The sequence below is a fragment of the Lycorma delicatula genome, chromosome 1 (assembly GCF_047948215.1).
Source record: "Lycorma delicatula isolate Av1 chromosome 1, ASM4794821v1, whole genome shotgun sequence".
Lineage (NCBI taxonomy): Eukaryota > Metazoa > Arthropoda > Insecta > Hemiptera > Fulgoridae > Lycorma > Lycorma delicatula.
In genome coordinates this window covers 299,900,434-299,919,309 of record NC_134455.1, presented here as the reverse complement: position 1 = coordinate 299,919,309, position 18,876 = coordinate 299,900,434, and the positions used below count along the sequence as shown (strand labels likewise).

General features: G+C 29.2%; 1 protein-coding gene across 2 annotated transcripts in view; it reads left to right on the top strand.

The window, feature by feature from the left end:
- Nucleotides 1-18,876, top strand: part of LOC142333250 (clavesin-1-like) — a 108,009-nt gene that overhangs the window by 6,441 nt on the left and 82,692 nt on the right. The window lies entirely within an intron of this gene.

The window sequence follows — 18,876 nt, the reverse complement described above, 5'->3', positions numbered from 1 at the left end:
TCTTCTTTACTTTGTAAGAAACACCTATCAACAGATACCCATTTTAAAACTTTTACTAAATCCTACCAAGCTAAGGCCAGGAAATTAGGGGAAAAATGGGCATAAGAAGATGGTTTCTCCTTCTTTTCGGCATAAGGGGAGTGCGGAAACAGTGAGACTGAAAAGATGGAGAGTTGGCACTACTACAACGTTCCAGGAAGAAGAGGACATAGGTGTTGGAAAAACTACATTGGTCCAAGAGGAAAACGCTAAAACTTCTACGAACTGGTTGTACCAGAACTGAAGTCAATTTGAAGAAATGGGTCCTAGCTGAAATGGAAATTTACGAATGCGGAGAGAAACAAGATCACTAACACCTATTCCACTGCCCGCTAAATGGAGCACTTTCCGAGTAAGACGAAGTTTTATGGTCGAGCACCGAGATTACTGACGAAGCCATAATCTGGTTAGAAATGGGAAAATAAAATCTGAGGCGCGGTTTGAATACAAAAAGAAGAATAAAAGAGAAACCACTTTTAATTGTACATGGCCATTGTTTTAGATATTTGTTTCACCTTAACACTAATATTAAAATTACTGTAAGATTTAAAATGGTTTTATACTAAGATTTTACTTTTTTTTTCATTCGTAGCAATATGAATATGTTAAAACCACACGTACGCCAATAGTGGTTTCAGTTTTTTCATCTTTATTAATACAACATTTATTTCATAAATTAACACTTTTTTACGTTTTCGCTATTTTTAACTTAAAATAACGTTTAAAAAAATAATAAAACCCGTACTATAAAAAGTAAAAAAGTAACTTTTATTCGTTTTTAAATATCAGCTTTTTGAAGTCCAGATTAAAAATAATCAATACTAAATTTTTAATTGATGTCGTATTGAATAAGTAAAAATTTAAAAAACTGATAAAAGTATCATACTTTAGTGCACTCTTAAAAAATAATTCAATTTTATTATTTTTTAAGACTGTGTTATTTATTATTTTAAATTATATTTTCTTTAAAATTTTAGTTTTCTTTCCCAACAAATTAGGAGTCATATAAGTACACTGTCTGTATGAAAAGAAGACATTCATAAGAAGCATAAATGCGGGCAACCTGGGACTTAATAAAATAATTAAAGGAATATATAGAACCGACATGAAGAGATTGCTATCGAGCGGTGAACTGCTTTGTGAAATTACGGGAACACATTATTTTCTTTATATAAGTTTTCCTACCAAATTTCCATGAATTTTTCTGGATTAATTATATTAAGTTTGCTGTAAAAATTAAGTTCTAAGCAATGATGTTGCCAAAATAATGAAAAAGTCCTTCAAAATAAATATGAAAATACATTACAAAAACTAAATTGCGAGTATAAATAATTTAGCTTTTATTTAAAAATGTTCTTCTTAACTTAAAATGAGATTCACCAAATGAACCTCCTTTAAAAAATAAAAATAAAAATTATTGAAATCAGTCCATTTTTAAAGAGTAAAGTTGGAACGTACGTAAAAAATACTTTATTCAAAATTTATTCCTATTTTTTAATTAGGTGTCAGTTTCTAAGCTTATTAAACAAAAAAATCATAAAAAACCTAGTTCATATGTCTCAGGTTTAATAATCAAGATTTCAAGTATTTCATATCTTTGGAGTACAAAACTTTGTTGCTTTAAACTATATTTTTGACTCATATAAAGCATATGAGGGGCAAACATTACAACAAGAATAAATTTTTTTAGATTAATGACGTTCTTTAGATAGCAAGATCCTAATCTGAATTTCGATGGACTCGATACGGTAATAACAACACTATTCGGGCCAGTGAAGAGTACAACAGAAAACAACTTCATTCCTCATTTTCCTAATAGTTTTGAGAATGTATGCAATCATTTTATACAGTGCCTATGCTATTTTTCTGAGTGACTAGTTTCTCTTGCCAGTTATCCAACAATCACCTTCTTACGACGCCTAATATACTGATTAGTACATCAATTCGGCCTGCAATTGAGCTGTAGTCCCCATGGTTTTAATTACGAAGTCGTATTCGGAAAGTTAGTAACTTCTACTACCACCGCAGCACTGCGATCGCAACTTGGACAAGCGCATCACATTCTCTCATTTTTTGGCTTTCGACAGACGCCATTAGAAGTACAGCTATGTTTGTTTATAGCTGATTAAACATCGTTTAAAATGTTCAAATCAATCTAGAATCCATCGGTTGTAATTAGGGCAGTTTTCTGATTTTTAAAGTAGATGAAACGTCAAACCAGCTGATATTCTTCGATAAATTAATGAAAAGTTATAAATGAGGAATGCTTAGAAAGTGGGTCCGGTAGTTCAATGAGGGTTGCAGTATTGTGAATGACTTGCAAGGGAATGAGCGTCCTTGGGTTCCTGAATAATGATTTGGTTGCGGAAGTAAATGAAAAAATTAAAGAAAATCGATGGATTACAATTTCTTCGTCGTGTATTGACTTTCCTGAAATTTCACAAACCGTTCTGCTTGAAATCGTAACACAAAACTTAATCTATCACAAACTCTGCTCTCTCTACTCTATTCACAAAATCAAGCGATTAGACTATTTTCACTATTTTCTTATTGGATACAAAAACGAAGGTGCCGAGTGAGAACCACTTACTTCTCCATCACAAGGGACCCTTGCTGGTCAGCTTTAGACGATGATGTTGACGTGAAAAATGCTGTACAACATTAGTTATCTCCACAACAGAGCCGTTCTTTGAGGAAGGAATGAAAAAAATTATTACAAAAAGTAAAAATTGCCTTAATAATGGAGGAAATTATGTAGAAAAGTAGTTTAAGGTATGCTTTTTCATGCAATAATAAAACTTTTCTGTTGAAAGTTACATGTATTTTTTAATAACAAAACGGTACTTAGTTTCCGAATCTACGTTTTATTATCGTATATCTTAATTTTTTTTTTTTTTGTTGTGAATGGGAAAGGTTTGCCAGCCGCAATCTTCCCGTACGTAAGTGTCGAGCTCTCACCGACCTCATATGTACGGCTGTAATAAACGGTGCAACATTTTAGTATTTATTCCTATTATATTAATAATTTTTCCAAATAGTTGAGGCTTTCCTTTCTTATTTGTATAACAGAATATAAAAATGTTCATAAAAACGCTAAATGTTGTAGAATAATTATTTTCGTTGATGAAATCTGATTTATTTTGTTCTCTCCGTCTTTCTCTTTCTCTATACAAAGTGTATCACAAAGTTTTGCCGGGACTTTCATAACCTATTCCACTTGTAAAAATAATGTAAAAAACTCATATAAGAATATGTCCTAAAATTTTTCGTTTGCGAGTTACGGTTAGTGAATGATTTCGCTTGGATTTCAGCTACCCGGGGAAATGAGGTGGTACTTTACTTTTTAGGACCTTAATAAAATGCAGAATTAGTGATTTCTTATGATTTTTGACTTGAAAAATTGAATGAAATAGATCCCAAAACCGTATCTGCAGCAGGTTTTGAGAAATCTGCGGTGAAAACCAATAAAGTGAGGTAATAAACTCTGTTTTATTTATTTATTTTTTTTTTTTTATGTACAATAACTTTGTTAAATGGATAATAAACACATAAAAATTAAAAAAAAAAAACTTGTAGATAATTTAATTTTGAACCAAATGGTGTAAGATAAGCTGAATAAAACAAACAAACCTAAAGTTAGAAAAATTCGAATTTTATTTAAAAACAGTTTTTTAATGTATTTGTCAGAAAAGTGCTTGTTTAATGTAAAAAAAATATCAAATATTTATATATATATATAGCTATATATGTATGCCATATTTTTGGATGTTATATACATTTACGCATATATTTAATTTTAATATAAATATATTCAATTTTGAATATTTAAAATGCAACAGAAATGATCTTGGATCATCAAAAAAAACTTAGTAAAACAAACACTACGTGTGTTAACACAAATTGAAAAATTGTAATTTTTTATTTTAATACGGATGTCCAACATAGGCGTAATGATTTATTAGAACTTAGTTGGATGATAATAATTTACTACCGATATTAAAATAAAATAAAAAAGAAAGAAAGTAGTGATATCTGTCTAAATTTATTTAATAATACTCAACTGAATGAATAAAAAATGTTGTATCATAACAACATTTTCTATGTTGGTATGCATGAAATTATATAATTTAATTTGAATTTCCTTTCATAATACTGCAAGGTATACCTGAATAAAATAATAATGAATCGAATATACATATACAAATCACGTTTCGGTAATACCAGTTAGATTAGTTTTTTTTTAAATAGTTTTTTTATTAATCATTACTACACACTGAATAAATAAAAGGCTGCTAGAATAAATTTATAACCCGTTTAGATTTATGCTAAATACTATATTTTTAAGAAATTTACTATAAAGAATCTACAGAAAGATTTTGCGCAAATATATCATGTGGTCATAATTATTAGAATTTTTGTTGAATTCAAGGTGCCTGACGGTTAAAAAAATGACGATTATGTTATAAGTAATACAAAATATTTTGTAAGGTCATAAAATATAAAACAGCGCATCCGTGAAGAGTAGCGTCAGATAATTATTATTAAACTGCTCTTACTTACTTAATGCCAGCATCTCTCCATGACGTACGAGTCGAAAGGCAAACTGTGCGAGACCCAACTGGGTTTTGTTTATACCTTGTCATTTTAGGTCCATTAAGTCTAAAACTTATTAAAATGTTATCCGTATACGGGCATAGGCGTGCGTATGTATGTTTGTTTATTTGATTAGTTGTATTTTGCTGTAAATTTAAAAAAAAAATAAAATTTAGCTAAAATCATGAAATATGGCGTGGTATCAAGTATATTAGAAAAATTCATTATATTAAGATTTTTGAAAACTCAAGTGAGGTTTGAGAGGTATTAATGAATGCCATATTTGATAAAGTAAGGATTCTTCATAAAAACAAGTGTTAAAATGAAAATTATTATAGGTTTTGTACATATCTCTTGTAATATTAAAAAATAATTACATCTGAAATAGTATTCCAAATATTACCATTAAGCATTTTTTCAAAAATAAATTTATCCCAAAAAGGAACCGATGTCTAAAACTAGTTTTATAAATTTATATATATATTTTTTCTAATGAATGAAAGCTTTTCCTGCTTTTTTTAAAATAAAGTAAAGAGTAGTATTTAATCGTAAAGTACACATTTTAGCGTAACTAAAAGATAAGTTTTCATAAATTGTATAACATTTACTTCTACTAATTTAATTTGATATTTTTAAAATTATTTTATTCTAAATGAAGAGTTATCAGAGTTTAAATAATTTTCAGTCATTATTATAGAGATAGGAAATAAAATTGAAAATATTAAATAAACGTTTAAAAAATTTAAATATTAAGATCGATTTAAAAAACGGAGCTAAGAAATTTTAAGATATGTATTTTCTCTTTTATTTTGTAAATTTAAATTTTTAAACTGTCAGTGCCAAATTACAAACTAACAAAAACTCCTCAGTTATTAATCCTTAATTAGATATTGGCTTCAAACGTTTAAAGAATAATTGAAAAGATTTTATTATTTTTTAATTTTCAAGTTCGGCTTATTTAAAAATATATTATACGAGTATATACTAAAAAAAGGCTTGACATTATAATACTATTACATGGAAGATCATATCGATCAAAAAAATAATGGTCAAATGTTAAAAACCAAATCAAAATTATTACCCTAATACTAAATAACATTAAATTCATCACGTTTCACTGAATGTGAAAACTTTTCATGCATATTTACGGGCAGATATATATAAAGTATTTTAATAAAAATTTATTAAAAAAGCTTTCACGATGGGTGACAAAACTACTTTTTGAAAACACCCGAAAAGAATGCAAAGAAATAACGCAGTCTACGTGAACTAAAAATCTCAAGAATGCGGGAATTCAAATTATTATTTTTTATCCTAATCTTTCTTGAATTTTCGGCTAAAAAAATGTAAATTATTAAAGAGGCATTCAGATATAACAAATGATGATGACAATAAAACAAATTAGTTTATAAAGGCAGTGTAATTTATCTATTTTTAAATTTCTTGACTAAATTTAAATGAAACTTATCACAGGACCCCAAGAGGAACTTCCTCTACAGAAAAAAAGAAGAAACATCGAAATCAATCATTTGTTGAAGAGTAAGCCTTGAAGAGTAAAAAAAAGAACAAAATTAAATAATAAAATAGATATATCCAATTGGAATTGAAAACCTTATTTTTCAAAGTCATTTAAAAATGTAACCGTACTATTTGTTTTCAAATTGTTCAAAACAGTTAGCCAGAATCATACAATATTTTAAAATTTTATTTTAAATCAAAGATAGATTTTAGCAAATTTCTGTAAATTTTTATCGGTTGATAAAGCAATATATAGAATTTTGCTCTACAATCTTGTTTAATAAAAATATAAATAAGTAAACATGTACAAAAATAAACGAGGTCTTAAAGGCCGGCCTCCGTGGCACGAGTGGTAGCGTCTCGGCCTTCATCTGGAGTCCCCGGATTCGAATCCCGGTTACGTATGGAAATTTTCACACGCTACAAAAATTTTCATCCATCTCATCCTCCAAGCAATGCCTGAATGGTGGTCCGGGAGGTTATAACGAGGTCTTAAGGAGAAAGACAATTTTTTAATTAAAAGTCCTTTCTACATTTGAGTCCAACAGCATCGAAAAATTCAACATAGAGTTAAAAAATTAAAACGCGCATGATGCTCTGTGATGCCTCAGTATCTTTTTCTTTCTTTTTATATTTGTTAAAAATGTCTTAAAACATATATTAATTATATAAGAAAGCTAAGAGAGATACTTATCGAAGTGAAAATATTTGTTCTGTTCTGTTAAAGAAAAAACAAAATTACGGAATTTTCTTCATGAGTAATCAACATTGTACTAGATGTATAAAAAATGTCTATCAAAGGAGTATTATAAAATAAACATTTCCATAACATTAAATTACAAGGTTAAGAAACTTTCATTTTTTATCTATGAATGTAATTTATAAAACAAAGACAAAAAAAAATAATTATTGTTTTTATCATCATCATCATTACGATTTCCATGTCTTTACAATTCGCTGACTACTAAGAATTATCTGTTACTGAGTTGAAAAGTTATGCAAATTTATGTTTCTTTTTTATTGTTTACTTTTTTGAAGTCCATTTCCTCTCATTATATTGTTATCAACAGTTAATGTCAAGGGAAGTAAATAGTTTCACTAAGTTATAAACTAATTACTTTGATTTACTCCAAATAGTTGTTTCAAACTTAAATAAGGCTTAAAATTGAACTCAGTAATTTTATAACCGCCAAAAATGTATAACTAATTAAAAATAAAATCGATTAGAAAAATAATAATTTGGCTTTTTTCATTCTCATTTGAAGGATTACTAAATAGTTTATTTTTAATTTGTTTAGTTAACTTTAGACAGATTTTTTTAATTAAAAATCAGTGCTTTTCAACTATGAATATTTAGGGAAAATTTAAGTTTTACTAGCACGTACTACATGAACCAAACAGGTTGGTCAAGTGGTGAACTTGTAAAGACAGTTACTTTTATACTAATTTGAATACTAGATCGCGGATAACGGTGTTCTTTGGTGGTTGGGTTTCAATTAACCACACATCTCAAGAATGGTTGACCTGGGACTGTACAAGACTACACTTCGTTTACGCTCATACATATAATCCTCATTCATCCTCTGAAGTGATACCTGACGGTGTTTCCGGAGGATAAACAGAAAAAGAAAAAAAAGCCTAATATAACACCGATTTATTTAAACGGTTTGTTGATGGGCTGTTAAATGGAATATCAATTGATGGGCTGTTCTCTCCGATCGTTATTTCCTAAAGTATTATGAATGCGATCTAAAATTTAATTGTCTGAATTCCCTGTAAGAAGAAACTGGAATCCAACGTCACGCTATGGAGGTAAATTTGTCGCAAATAAATTAAATTATATTTTCACAATGTAATCAGTCTTGTGAAGTATTGCCACGGAATTACACATTAGAAAAAGACGTAAAAATGACAGTAGAAGATTACTAGATGTGTACATCCTTACTATACTTCAAAATATACTCAGGTGAAAGAAAAAATATACAAGATATTAAACGAAAAATTATTTAGTAATATGAAATTAAAATTCAAGTTTTCTATTTTAATTTAAAATTAAACATATGAAACAGTTACATATAAATATACGAGAAACAATTTACTCTTTTCTAACATACGGTTGAGTTCGCAGAGATTATAACAGAATTCTTTCCTTCACAATAATTTTTTTCATCCCCGAATTAATTAAAATAATAAAACTAAATATGTACCAAAATACACGGTTCGGAAAAAATCCTGTCATTACAGTATTAAAATACCATTTTTTTTTTATATTCAACTTTAAATTAATCAACTTGATTAATAAATTAATCAAGTGTTTAAGTATGCTTAAACACTAATAAATTAAAAATATACTTTCGTAAGTATAATAAGGAACTGATAATGATAAGATTTAATTCGCACGACAAAGAAATGGGAGGAAAACGGGTACTTCTATGCGTAAATTACGCAATTCCTGCAGGCCATTTGAAAATAAATTGAAATTCAGAATATAGGTTCAATTCTGTGTACAAATTTTTTTTCATTCGGAGGTGCGTAAGATCTACCATAATTTTTTTTTCTATCTGGTGCATGTAATACCTAGTTATAATTTCAAGACGTTTTAAACGCATCATAACACTTGCGAGAACTTCTTTGTAAAGAATATTAGTAGGATATGTTACCATTTAACACTAGCTTATTTCTATAATTGATTTGCTCCTGACTTTTTTCCAACATTCTTATTCTGATCTGTACGATCATTAAAACCCTATGTAATTGTATTTTCATCAGCTGAGGGCTTATTAAAACCCTAGTTATTTTTTAGCAAATCCACGTTGGTACTAACAATCACAGGAAGTAACTTTCCTTTTACCTTTGTTTCTATTTCACTTAAGGAAGAACTTTTATAAAATAATTTTTTTTTTGTGTTTCATTTTTATTTTATAGTATACAGTATGGATGCAAGAATGTATTATATTAAATGTAAATGCCGTTCTCCAAATTTGTTATTGCTTTGAATCATAACCTAATTTTTTGTAAACTTAAGCATTCATCTGTTTGGAGGTAAGTTCCATCTTATTTTTGACAAAGATCTAAGAAGTGATCATGTACAGGATTTCATGTTCGCACGTATTATTTTAGGATGAAGAAGCAAACACTTGTTTTATTCTTAACTAGAACTGAAATATAAGTTTCAACTGGAAAATCAATACATACGCCTGCCAAGGTATAATTAATTATATCTTTGGTCAAATAATACTACAAAAACAAAACTTTTAGCCGACTCTCCAATTGATAATGCGATGACAACTAATAACTGTATTTTCAGAGGCTGTTGTAAAAGTTAGTGGTCAAAAAACATCTATCATATTAAGCTTAATTAATGATATTATATCAGGAATAGTCAGTTTGTTATTGAAAAAGACCAACGATCTTCAGTTATGCTTTTAGCACTCTGTCAGGTAGTATAATCTCCAAATAAACATAAAAAATCTTACGCAGTTATGTGGAAGAAGACCGACTTTTCTTTATTTTGATTCCACGTTCCAACTAGTAGTATTATGACGAACCACGCTTTTAATTTGCTTCACTCAAATATTTTCGAACTAAACTTGTGCGTAACTCAAGAACAATTAAACCAAATTTCACAGGCCCAACTTAAAATACACTATTACAATATATCTAAATTTCAATTAAATTTATTTAGTAATTTTAGCCACAACATTTTACACGAAGGCTTATAAATAAATATACCTTCTAGAAGTAATAATCTGGCACCTTTTCAGTCTAACATCTCATCCATTTCATCTTCCTAATTAAAAAACGTATAAGGCATAAACAAAATGCTGAATATAAAATAAAAATACTGATTAATTCATGTATTGTGAATTTATCCTACAACTATTTGTTTAAAATGTTTTCTATAATAATGAACCCAATTTTACTATTAATTACTAATATGTACTTACTTTAGTCTTTTTGTACCGGCCAAGCATTTATCAATGAATGATGATTTAGCCTAAAAATTATTGGTTATAAAATTATTTCACTGATATAACAATATTTTGAATTTTGATTCATTGCGTATAAATTCTAATGAAACTGTATCTCATATTTTCACAAATAGTAATCCAATCTTCCTCTTTATAAGAAGGAAGATTCATGTTTGTTTTTTCTGGAAAAATTAAAATTAATTGTTCGAACTGAAATGGAATTTTATGTTTTGTTTTAAGTAATAATTAAAACTTAGTATAAAATTTCAAATAACTTCAATAATTTCACTTATTCCAGTGATCGTTCTATGAAAAGATAACCTAATATAATAAAGAAATAAATTTGTTTCATAACTTTTTAAAAAATGTATTTATAATTACACGGAAGATAAAAGTTAAATGAAATGAATTAGCTTTTATTTCGATACACTGAAAGCAAATCGTGGCATTTTTATTTCAGAGTATTGTGCAAAAGTAATTCACGAACACACCAGATGAATTCTTGCTAAAGGTCTATCTCGGCATTTATGTATTTCTATTGATAGTCTATGCGCGTACATTTATCATAAAATACTTAAATAAAATTATTAGAATGTCTGCAATTCATTGTACATATGAATAATTATTTACTTACTATACAAAATGTCTTCGGTAAATAACAGCATAATATAATAACGACCCTATGTTTATTACATTACTTTTGAACTCAAAATAATCTTTGTTCTGTGCATTTATAAGTTAAGATAATTCATTATGTAAAACAATTTATTAGATTTTTTTAAGTTATATAAAATTCTATTTTAAATTTAATGAATTATTTTATTTATAAATAATCAAGGTCATTCCATGTATTTCATTACTTTACATGAAGATGTTAAAATAAAAACACTTACCGAAATTAAAATATTATTAACACATTAAAAAAATATGCCGCATCACTGATCAATTGGCACTTCTGCGTACAAAGCAGGCATCTTTCTACAAATTGTAATCTGAGTTTGCGCAAATTCAACAAGTGGCAAGCACTCTTTATTATCGGTTGAACGACGAATTACTGTAAGACATTTGTTACGTTGTTTCATAACGAAAATTGAAACCTAGCTTTAAAATCAATACTCTATGGTGCATATCACAAAATCTAGAAATAGTTCATAACCTACCAGGTTGGCCTATTGGTGAACGCGTCTTCCCAAATCAGCTGATTTGGAAGTCGAGAGTTCCAACGTTCAAATCCTTGTAAAGGCAGTTACTTCTATACGGATTTGAATACTAGATCGTTGATACTGGTGTTATTTGGTGGTTGGGTTTTAATTAACCACACTACTCAGAAATGGATGACCTGAGACTGTACAAAACTACACTTAACTTACACATATCATCCTCATTAATGCTCTGATCACCGATCAGAGATGATTCCCGGAGGCTAAACCGGAAAAAAAAGATAGATAAAATAAAAGCTTAAGATAGAATTGCCTTAAGCTTTTAATTTTATGAATTTATTTCACGTTTTCTTCAACAGTTACCTGAAAACTTTACAAGTATCAATAAATGAAAAATGACGTACTTTTAGTTAATTTTTTAAATAGGTCGTCTTACGATCTACTTGATTATAAAGGCCGTAATCCCTTGCTCAAGAACGCTAGAATTTTTCTGACATAAAATATATGCCTTTATATATCCTTCAAAGGCATTTTTATGCTAAATAGTTTGAAAAGTAAATTACTTGTAAAAAGAAAGACTAAAAATCGAAAATTATTATTTTTTTCATTTGGGAGATATAGAATTTAAAAATCTACATAAAGTTCACTGTAAATAAATAAATAAATTCATCACAAGACAATGAATTGGCGAGGCGGGTTTGATTTCAGTCTTTATCTTTATTATTTGGAGTACAATAACAAATGACAATAAACATTGTCGATGCTGCTTTTTATAGAGCAATATTTTTTATTACTAATACGTTGGTTCAATATAGTGATAAAGACAGTCGTTTAGGCCAAGGGAATACGTTGATCGCTGTAATAATGCGACAAAATAAATGTAGTATTTACCACTTGATGTTTATATTGATGCTAATTATTTATATATATATATATATATATTTCTTTTTTTTTTTTTTTTTTTTTTTTTTTGCCTGGTGGCAGGTCACTAATGCCATTACTGTGTCAATCTATTGCTGACCCTTGTCTTCTCGTTCTTCCTCTTGTAGTTTCAATCTTCACTTCATCTACTCTTCCTCGTTTCATTTCTCCTTCTATTGACCTTCAAACGTGGTTATCAAGATTCCTTTTCCTCTAACTACATGTACTAATCAGTTTCTTCTTCTTTGTGTTCTTCTCGTGTAACTATTATTTTTTTCTTTAATCTTGTTCATTCCTTACTTAATCTGTACATCTTATTTTCCCCACCTTTCTTTATATCCTCATCTGAAAAGGCACAATTCAGTCCCTCTCTTTCATCTTGCATGCTTTACTTCCATATAACTAAACACTCCACACATAACATTTTGCCAAACTTTTTCTTAATTCTAAGTCCAGACTTTTACTGCTTAGTAATATCCCCGCTTCTTATTGAAATTTTCCTTTCCCATTGCTAAACCTTCCTTTCATTTTCATTGCGCTCTTCCTCACCCCTGTCACTATAGTCTCCACATACCTCTAATTTATTAATTGTTCTACTATTACTTTACTTGTCCTTACAAGTATTTATGTACCAACATAAAATTAAAATTATATATTTTCCACATAATGTGATAATTATGAAAATCACTGAATTCTGTAAAAGCAGTTATAAACTTTATTTTAAGTTACGGGGTTTGAAATGTCACTTATTTAATTATTATAGTGACAATAATAATTACACTGATAAAAAAAAACTTTTAATGTTTCTTTAAGTATGATACCTTTTTTTGAATTGTTTTTCTGCGTACATTTCAGATCTGTAAATACAATTTTTCTATCAACCTTAGTTTTAAATAAATTACGCTTAAAATAAAATTAAGGGAAAATATTGTTAATATCTGTAAAATTTATAATTTTGCATGGCCATACCTTGTTAGAATGATTTCGCTGATGCTTTTCTTTTATAAATAGCGTCAGGCACATCCCGAATTAATGTCCAACAGTAATCGGTTAGCATGTTAGTATTCCATTTCCCTTTATAGCGACTTTCCATCACCGAAATGTCTTGGTGGAAACGTTCACCGTGTTCGTCACTTACGTTTCCGAGGTTGTCCCATAAAAAATCCAGACGTGAGTGGATGAAATGTATTTTCAAAGACACATTATATCCCATAACTCTGTATAAAGTAAGAACTTGATTAACAATATCTTGGTAATTGTCGGAATTTTGTTTGCCAAGAAAATCTTTGCAAACGTATTTAAATGAAGCCCAAGCTGTACTTTCTACATCATTTAACATTGAGTTAAATACATCATCTTTGACCATCTCTCTTATTTGAGGACCAAAAAATATTCCTTCTTTAATTTTTCCTTCACTTACATTCGGAAATTTCTGCCGGATGAATAAAAATCCGGGATTATCCTGCTTTATTGATTTTACATAATTTTTCATTACACCGAGATTGATATGGATAGGGAGTAAACATATTTTTTTGGGTTCAACTAATGGCTCATGAATAATATTTTTCCCATTCTGAGTTTAGTTGTCTTGTTTCTTCCACTATTTTGTAACATAATGTTAATCACTAGCTCGGCTGTCCCATTCGCAAAGAAAACACATACATGTAGTTAGTATAGCCTAACTCATGCCTAACAAAATAGCTACTACTTTCAAATCGCCACTTATATTCCAGCTATAGTTTTTATAATTTATTTTTTCAAGAATTTCTTTCATTATATCGTATGTATCTTTCAAATTAATACCATAAACAATTGGTATTTGTTACCGTTGTGTAGTAGAACCACTTTTAAAATATACTTGGACGAATCTATGAAAAGGCACCAGTCCTCAGGTTTATGAACTTATCCTAAGTGCAACATAAGCTCATCAATATTTGTGCAATAAACCAAATTATTTTCATCAATAAATTACTGAGAAAGTTCGTTTTGTCAGCTTCGAAATCCCGAAAGTTTTGAACTTCTTTGACGTAAATTCCAATCTTGTAGTCTTGATCCTAACAATTCAGCTTGATTTTTTGATAAATTTAAATCTCTAACCAAGTCATTCAATACACCTTGTGATATAAGATGTGGCTAATTAGAAGATAATTCAAAATCAAAATCATTGTTGTCTTCTGTACTGCCTGATTCTTCATCGCTGCTTTCGATACATACATTCACAGGTGGCTCAGGGACTGGAATAATTTCACTGTGAGGTACAGGCCTGGTTGCAGATTGCAATGAAGGATATTTTACAGTATGTTTAGATTTTTTAGAAATTCCAGATACACTTGTTAAAAAGAAGTAACAATAGGTTACATGATCCTTTGGTTCACGCCAAACCATAGGTACACCAAATGGCAAAGCCTTCCGTGTACCTTTCAGCCATCCCCTTAAATATACAGAACAATTAGTGCATACTACATGAGGAGCCCACGTCTTATCCTGATCACCAACTTTACACTGAGAGTACAAATGATATGCTTTTTTAATTAAAGGTGTAACTTTTTTCTATTTGATTTTACGGTAAACTCACTACATACATAACAAAAGGCATCCACATCATTTACACAATTTCAAGGCATTGTGACACTGCACTGTTAAAAACCTTACGACAGCAATAAGACTGAAAAAAATTAATTCATTTCTAAATCCATTGCTTAACACAAACAACACAGCTGTGTTTTCAGCTACATGTTTTGACCTGCACAGACATGATTAATCTTATCGATGAAGGCTCGCTCTTCAGTATTAGATATGATATCATAATATTTGACTATGATATGATTTAATTCTTTGTCTAGTATTGTTTATTTATAGCTTATAAATTACGTTTACAAAGTTAAAAACATGAGCTAACTAAATACATTGTAGGAGCTTAAAATGCTAACTATATGTTGAAAAATTAAAAAATCCTTTAATTAAAATTTAAACATTTTTCAAAAATGGTGGGTGATAGAAGATTTTGAGTTCATATTCGTTTTTAGCACGCAAAAACAGATTAAAATCATGTATAGCATGTTAGGAAACAAAAATTATGTTTGTCAGTGTTATTATTATTACCCGGCATATGTATTCATTATTCATTCGCTTCTTAGGTTGTTTGTAAATTTACAATAGGAATCTGTCGAGTTTATATCACCTGCATATTTCATCGATTATCCGTCTTCTCTTAATAGTAGGAATCCACTTTACATGATAAGAGTGAACTATGAAAAACTTGTTTTCATTCACTACTAATTGATTCTTCAGTTTAATGCGCAGCTCTATTTACTCTGTGAATTATTCTGTCAGTACAATTTTTTTTGGCTTGATGATATCACCACATAAGCTTGAAGCTTGTGTGTGGGATATGGAAATGGAATTTTGTAGCGTATGAAAAATACCAAGCCTGACCGAGATTCAACTCAGTACCTCCGGATGAAAGGACGAGACCCTACCACTCCGCCACGGAGATTGACAAAGTAAATAATTACAAAGTTCGTACATACAAAATAAGTATAATTAAAAGGTTTTTTCATCTCCCAACTTGTATTTTTTCCATACACCGTTTTACTTGTGCCTATTTAGCAGATAATAATTTATTACTGTCTAAAAGAGGTCATATTTATATTATTATCGAGTCTTCTTTAGTATGTTTAGCATATAAAGTTAAACTTCAGTAAACTCGCCCGTTCATTTTTTTATATTACTATAACCTCTTTAACCGTTTCATGATATGTGTTTTTTGCCGATATTCAATTTTAGTACGGCCAAACCGTTGGTCAAATAGAATTCGGAAACACTTACAGTATTTTAAACTAAATTGTCTACAAAAAAAGATTGTCTTTTTCAATATTTCTTTCGATTATCGAGAAAAGTAGCTTTAAAGCTACGTCGGTGTACGCCGCGGCGGCTCAACAAAACAGACATTGCTGTGTTTATTAGTAACATAGTAACATCTTTATACTCAACGCTATGCTCCACGACTGGCTGCACCTACCTCCAGTTATTTAGCTAAAAAAACATACGAAATAAAATTGAAAAACAAAGTACGGTCACCATCTTCTTGCGGTGTTCATCGGGTAACACGTTAAGAACCGTGCAAAATACTTTTTTATCTGTACAAAGGTAACCAACTATAACTATTATTTTTAAGATAGGGACCGACTATTCTGAAACCCACAAACTTTAGATCCCTCAAAGTTTCAAGTCCTTGCTGACCAAATATTGCTCTGAAGAAATTACAATACTCTAATAATTTTTATAAATTGAGTAGGCTTTAATTGTTATATATCAATATTATTCTCATAAGCATGAGGATAGTTAACATACTGGGGATTGAGACTGGCTAGATGGGTAGAGCGAGCGAAATGAGGCCTTACTGGCTAGTAATTAGTAAAAATTCAAAAACGAAATACAATGTAACCCCGCTATAACGCGGCTATCGGGAGACTTACGTGACACCCGCGTTATTTTGAGAGGTAAATTTTAAATCAGAAAGGTAGTCAATTTAAAAAAATAGGCAAATAATCAAGGAATAATGGTTTAATATAAAAATTCAAAACAGTATAATGTGTACTTACATTTGAAACAAGTTAGTTATTATTCTATTTTATTTTTTCAGATATTCAGATATTTTTTTTGGTGACAGGTTATAATCCGCGTTATATACGTATTCACGGTATATCGAGCCGAGTTGTAGCGGAGCTGTACTGTACTAACTTTCTAAAAAGTAATATTCTCTTTTTGAATTTTTTAACAAACCTTTTTAAACTCTTCATAAAGGGTTGGTAACTTGTTCAAAATGGTAAAGAAAACATTAGGCATTGTTTCGTAGGCAGTTGTTGAAAAGTAGTTTTCTCTGGTTTTATAAAGTTGTATGATGTTAATATTTTAGAAATAATTTATCTTTTAATTTTAGGATACGTAAGGCATTTATTTATTAACACAATTTCACGAAAAGGTTGACATTTTTTATTTATTAAATATTGGTCGCACCATAATACAATCTGGCTGTCAACTTTTATATCCTGAAACACGTTCTCTTCTTTGGAAGATATCCAAAGATTATGTTTCTGATGAGATATATATCTAGGAATAATAGAATTTTAATAGTTGTAATACATATGTTTTTTTAGTATAAATTTTTAAAGCGAAATAATACGGTTTGTTCATTTTTTTTCATCATTCGCATCTGTCCATACATAAGCACTAATTTTCCTCTGATAGGGGATAATTTAGAACTTTAAGAATATCGTGAAAATGTTTTTCTTAGATAAGTGAAAAATTGGGAAAGTAATAATCATTAACTTCTTCCCAAATTTTATTCACAATGTAAAATTAATTTTAAAAATAAAAGCAATCTACTTCAAAAACAGCCACTTTCCCAATCGCTTAATTTTCTAATAATCATTTTATTTTCCCAGCCTCTTTTACCTTGGAATACGATATTTTCCTTAAATTTTAAGCTCTTTGTTCGTACGATATGCACTTATTTTATTGACACCTGAGCAAGGAAAACAAGTCTATCATGAGGGAGTGAGAAAGAGATCAAGGAACACGGTGCCAGAACTAATATGTGTGGTAACTTAAGTTATTAAAATCCAAAGTGATATCACAAAAACTACTGTCGAATGTCTAGAACTTAGAGATCTACTATAATTAGATTATTTACACAGCAACAGAGTGACACCTAATAACAGTTAATATGATGGATGATAATAAAAGTTATATTATGGAAAGTAATTTACGATCACTTTTAATTATCTAATGATAAAATCTTTATGCAGAGTCATAAAAATTTACACAAGCTTAAGTTAATTTATAATTAACTGTACTTATTTTTCTTTTAATTTAACGGGCTTTATGTTCTCATTCTTAAAAGTCCTAGACTCCTGTGAAGGTCTCGAAATTGAGTTTATATTTCATTTGCGTCTTCCTTTAGAAACAGGAAGTGTCGTATTATATAAAATTCATTTTTAGAAACACACGATTATTTTCAATCATTAAATTCAAAATTATAACTAAAAATGATGCCTTGATAATAAAGACACACGTCCAGTATCTAATTCAGGATAAAATAAATTGCTGATGTTAGTATTTTGTTATGATTTTCATTATCACAAAAGAAGTGGTTTAATTATTAAAAAAAGTTATGTTCAACTCATTTTCTTTTCTCTATGGAGGAAAGCGTACCCATTTCCAATGTATTTAATACTTAGCTTGTGTTTACTGTTTTCTTACTCAATGCATCAGTTGTTTCATTCTGGATTATCGTTTTTTTTAAGGATAAATTAATAAATATCATAAAACGAGCTATTTTATAAGTTGAGAAGGTATTATTTTAGCTATTATTTATCTGCTACTCCTTACAAGACGAGATAACCGCAGGCGGTCATTAATATATTTATTATACAGAGTGGCGCACACACCAGCCCAAGAAAGTGCTTGCTATGGTGTATATTTAATTTAGCATATCGTAACCGATTAAAATAATTTTCTTGGTGCATAGGCTAATACGGTATGGTTAAAATGTTATTTGTACTGTATTAATGAAGTACGCATCATCCCTATTAACAGTGAAATATTGTAGCCTATAGTTTTCAACAGGATAAATAGTTTCACACTAATTATTATTAACCAGTTCTTACTGG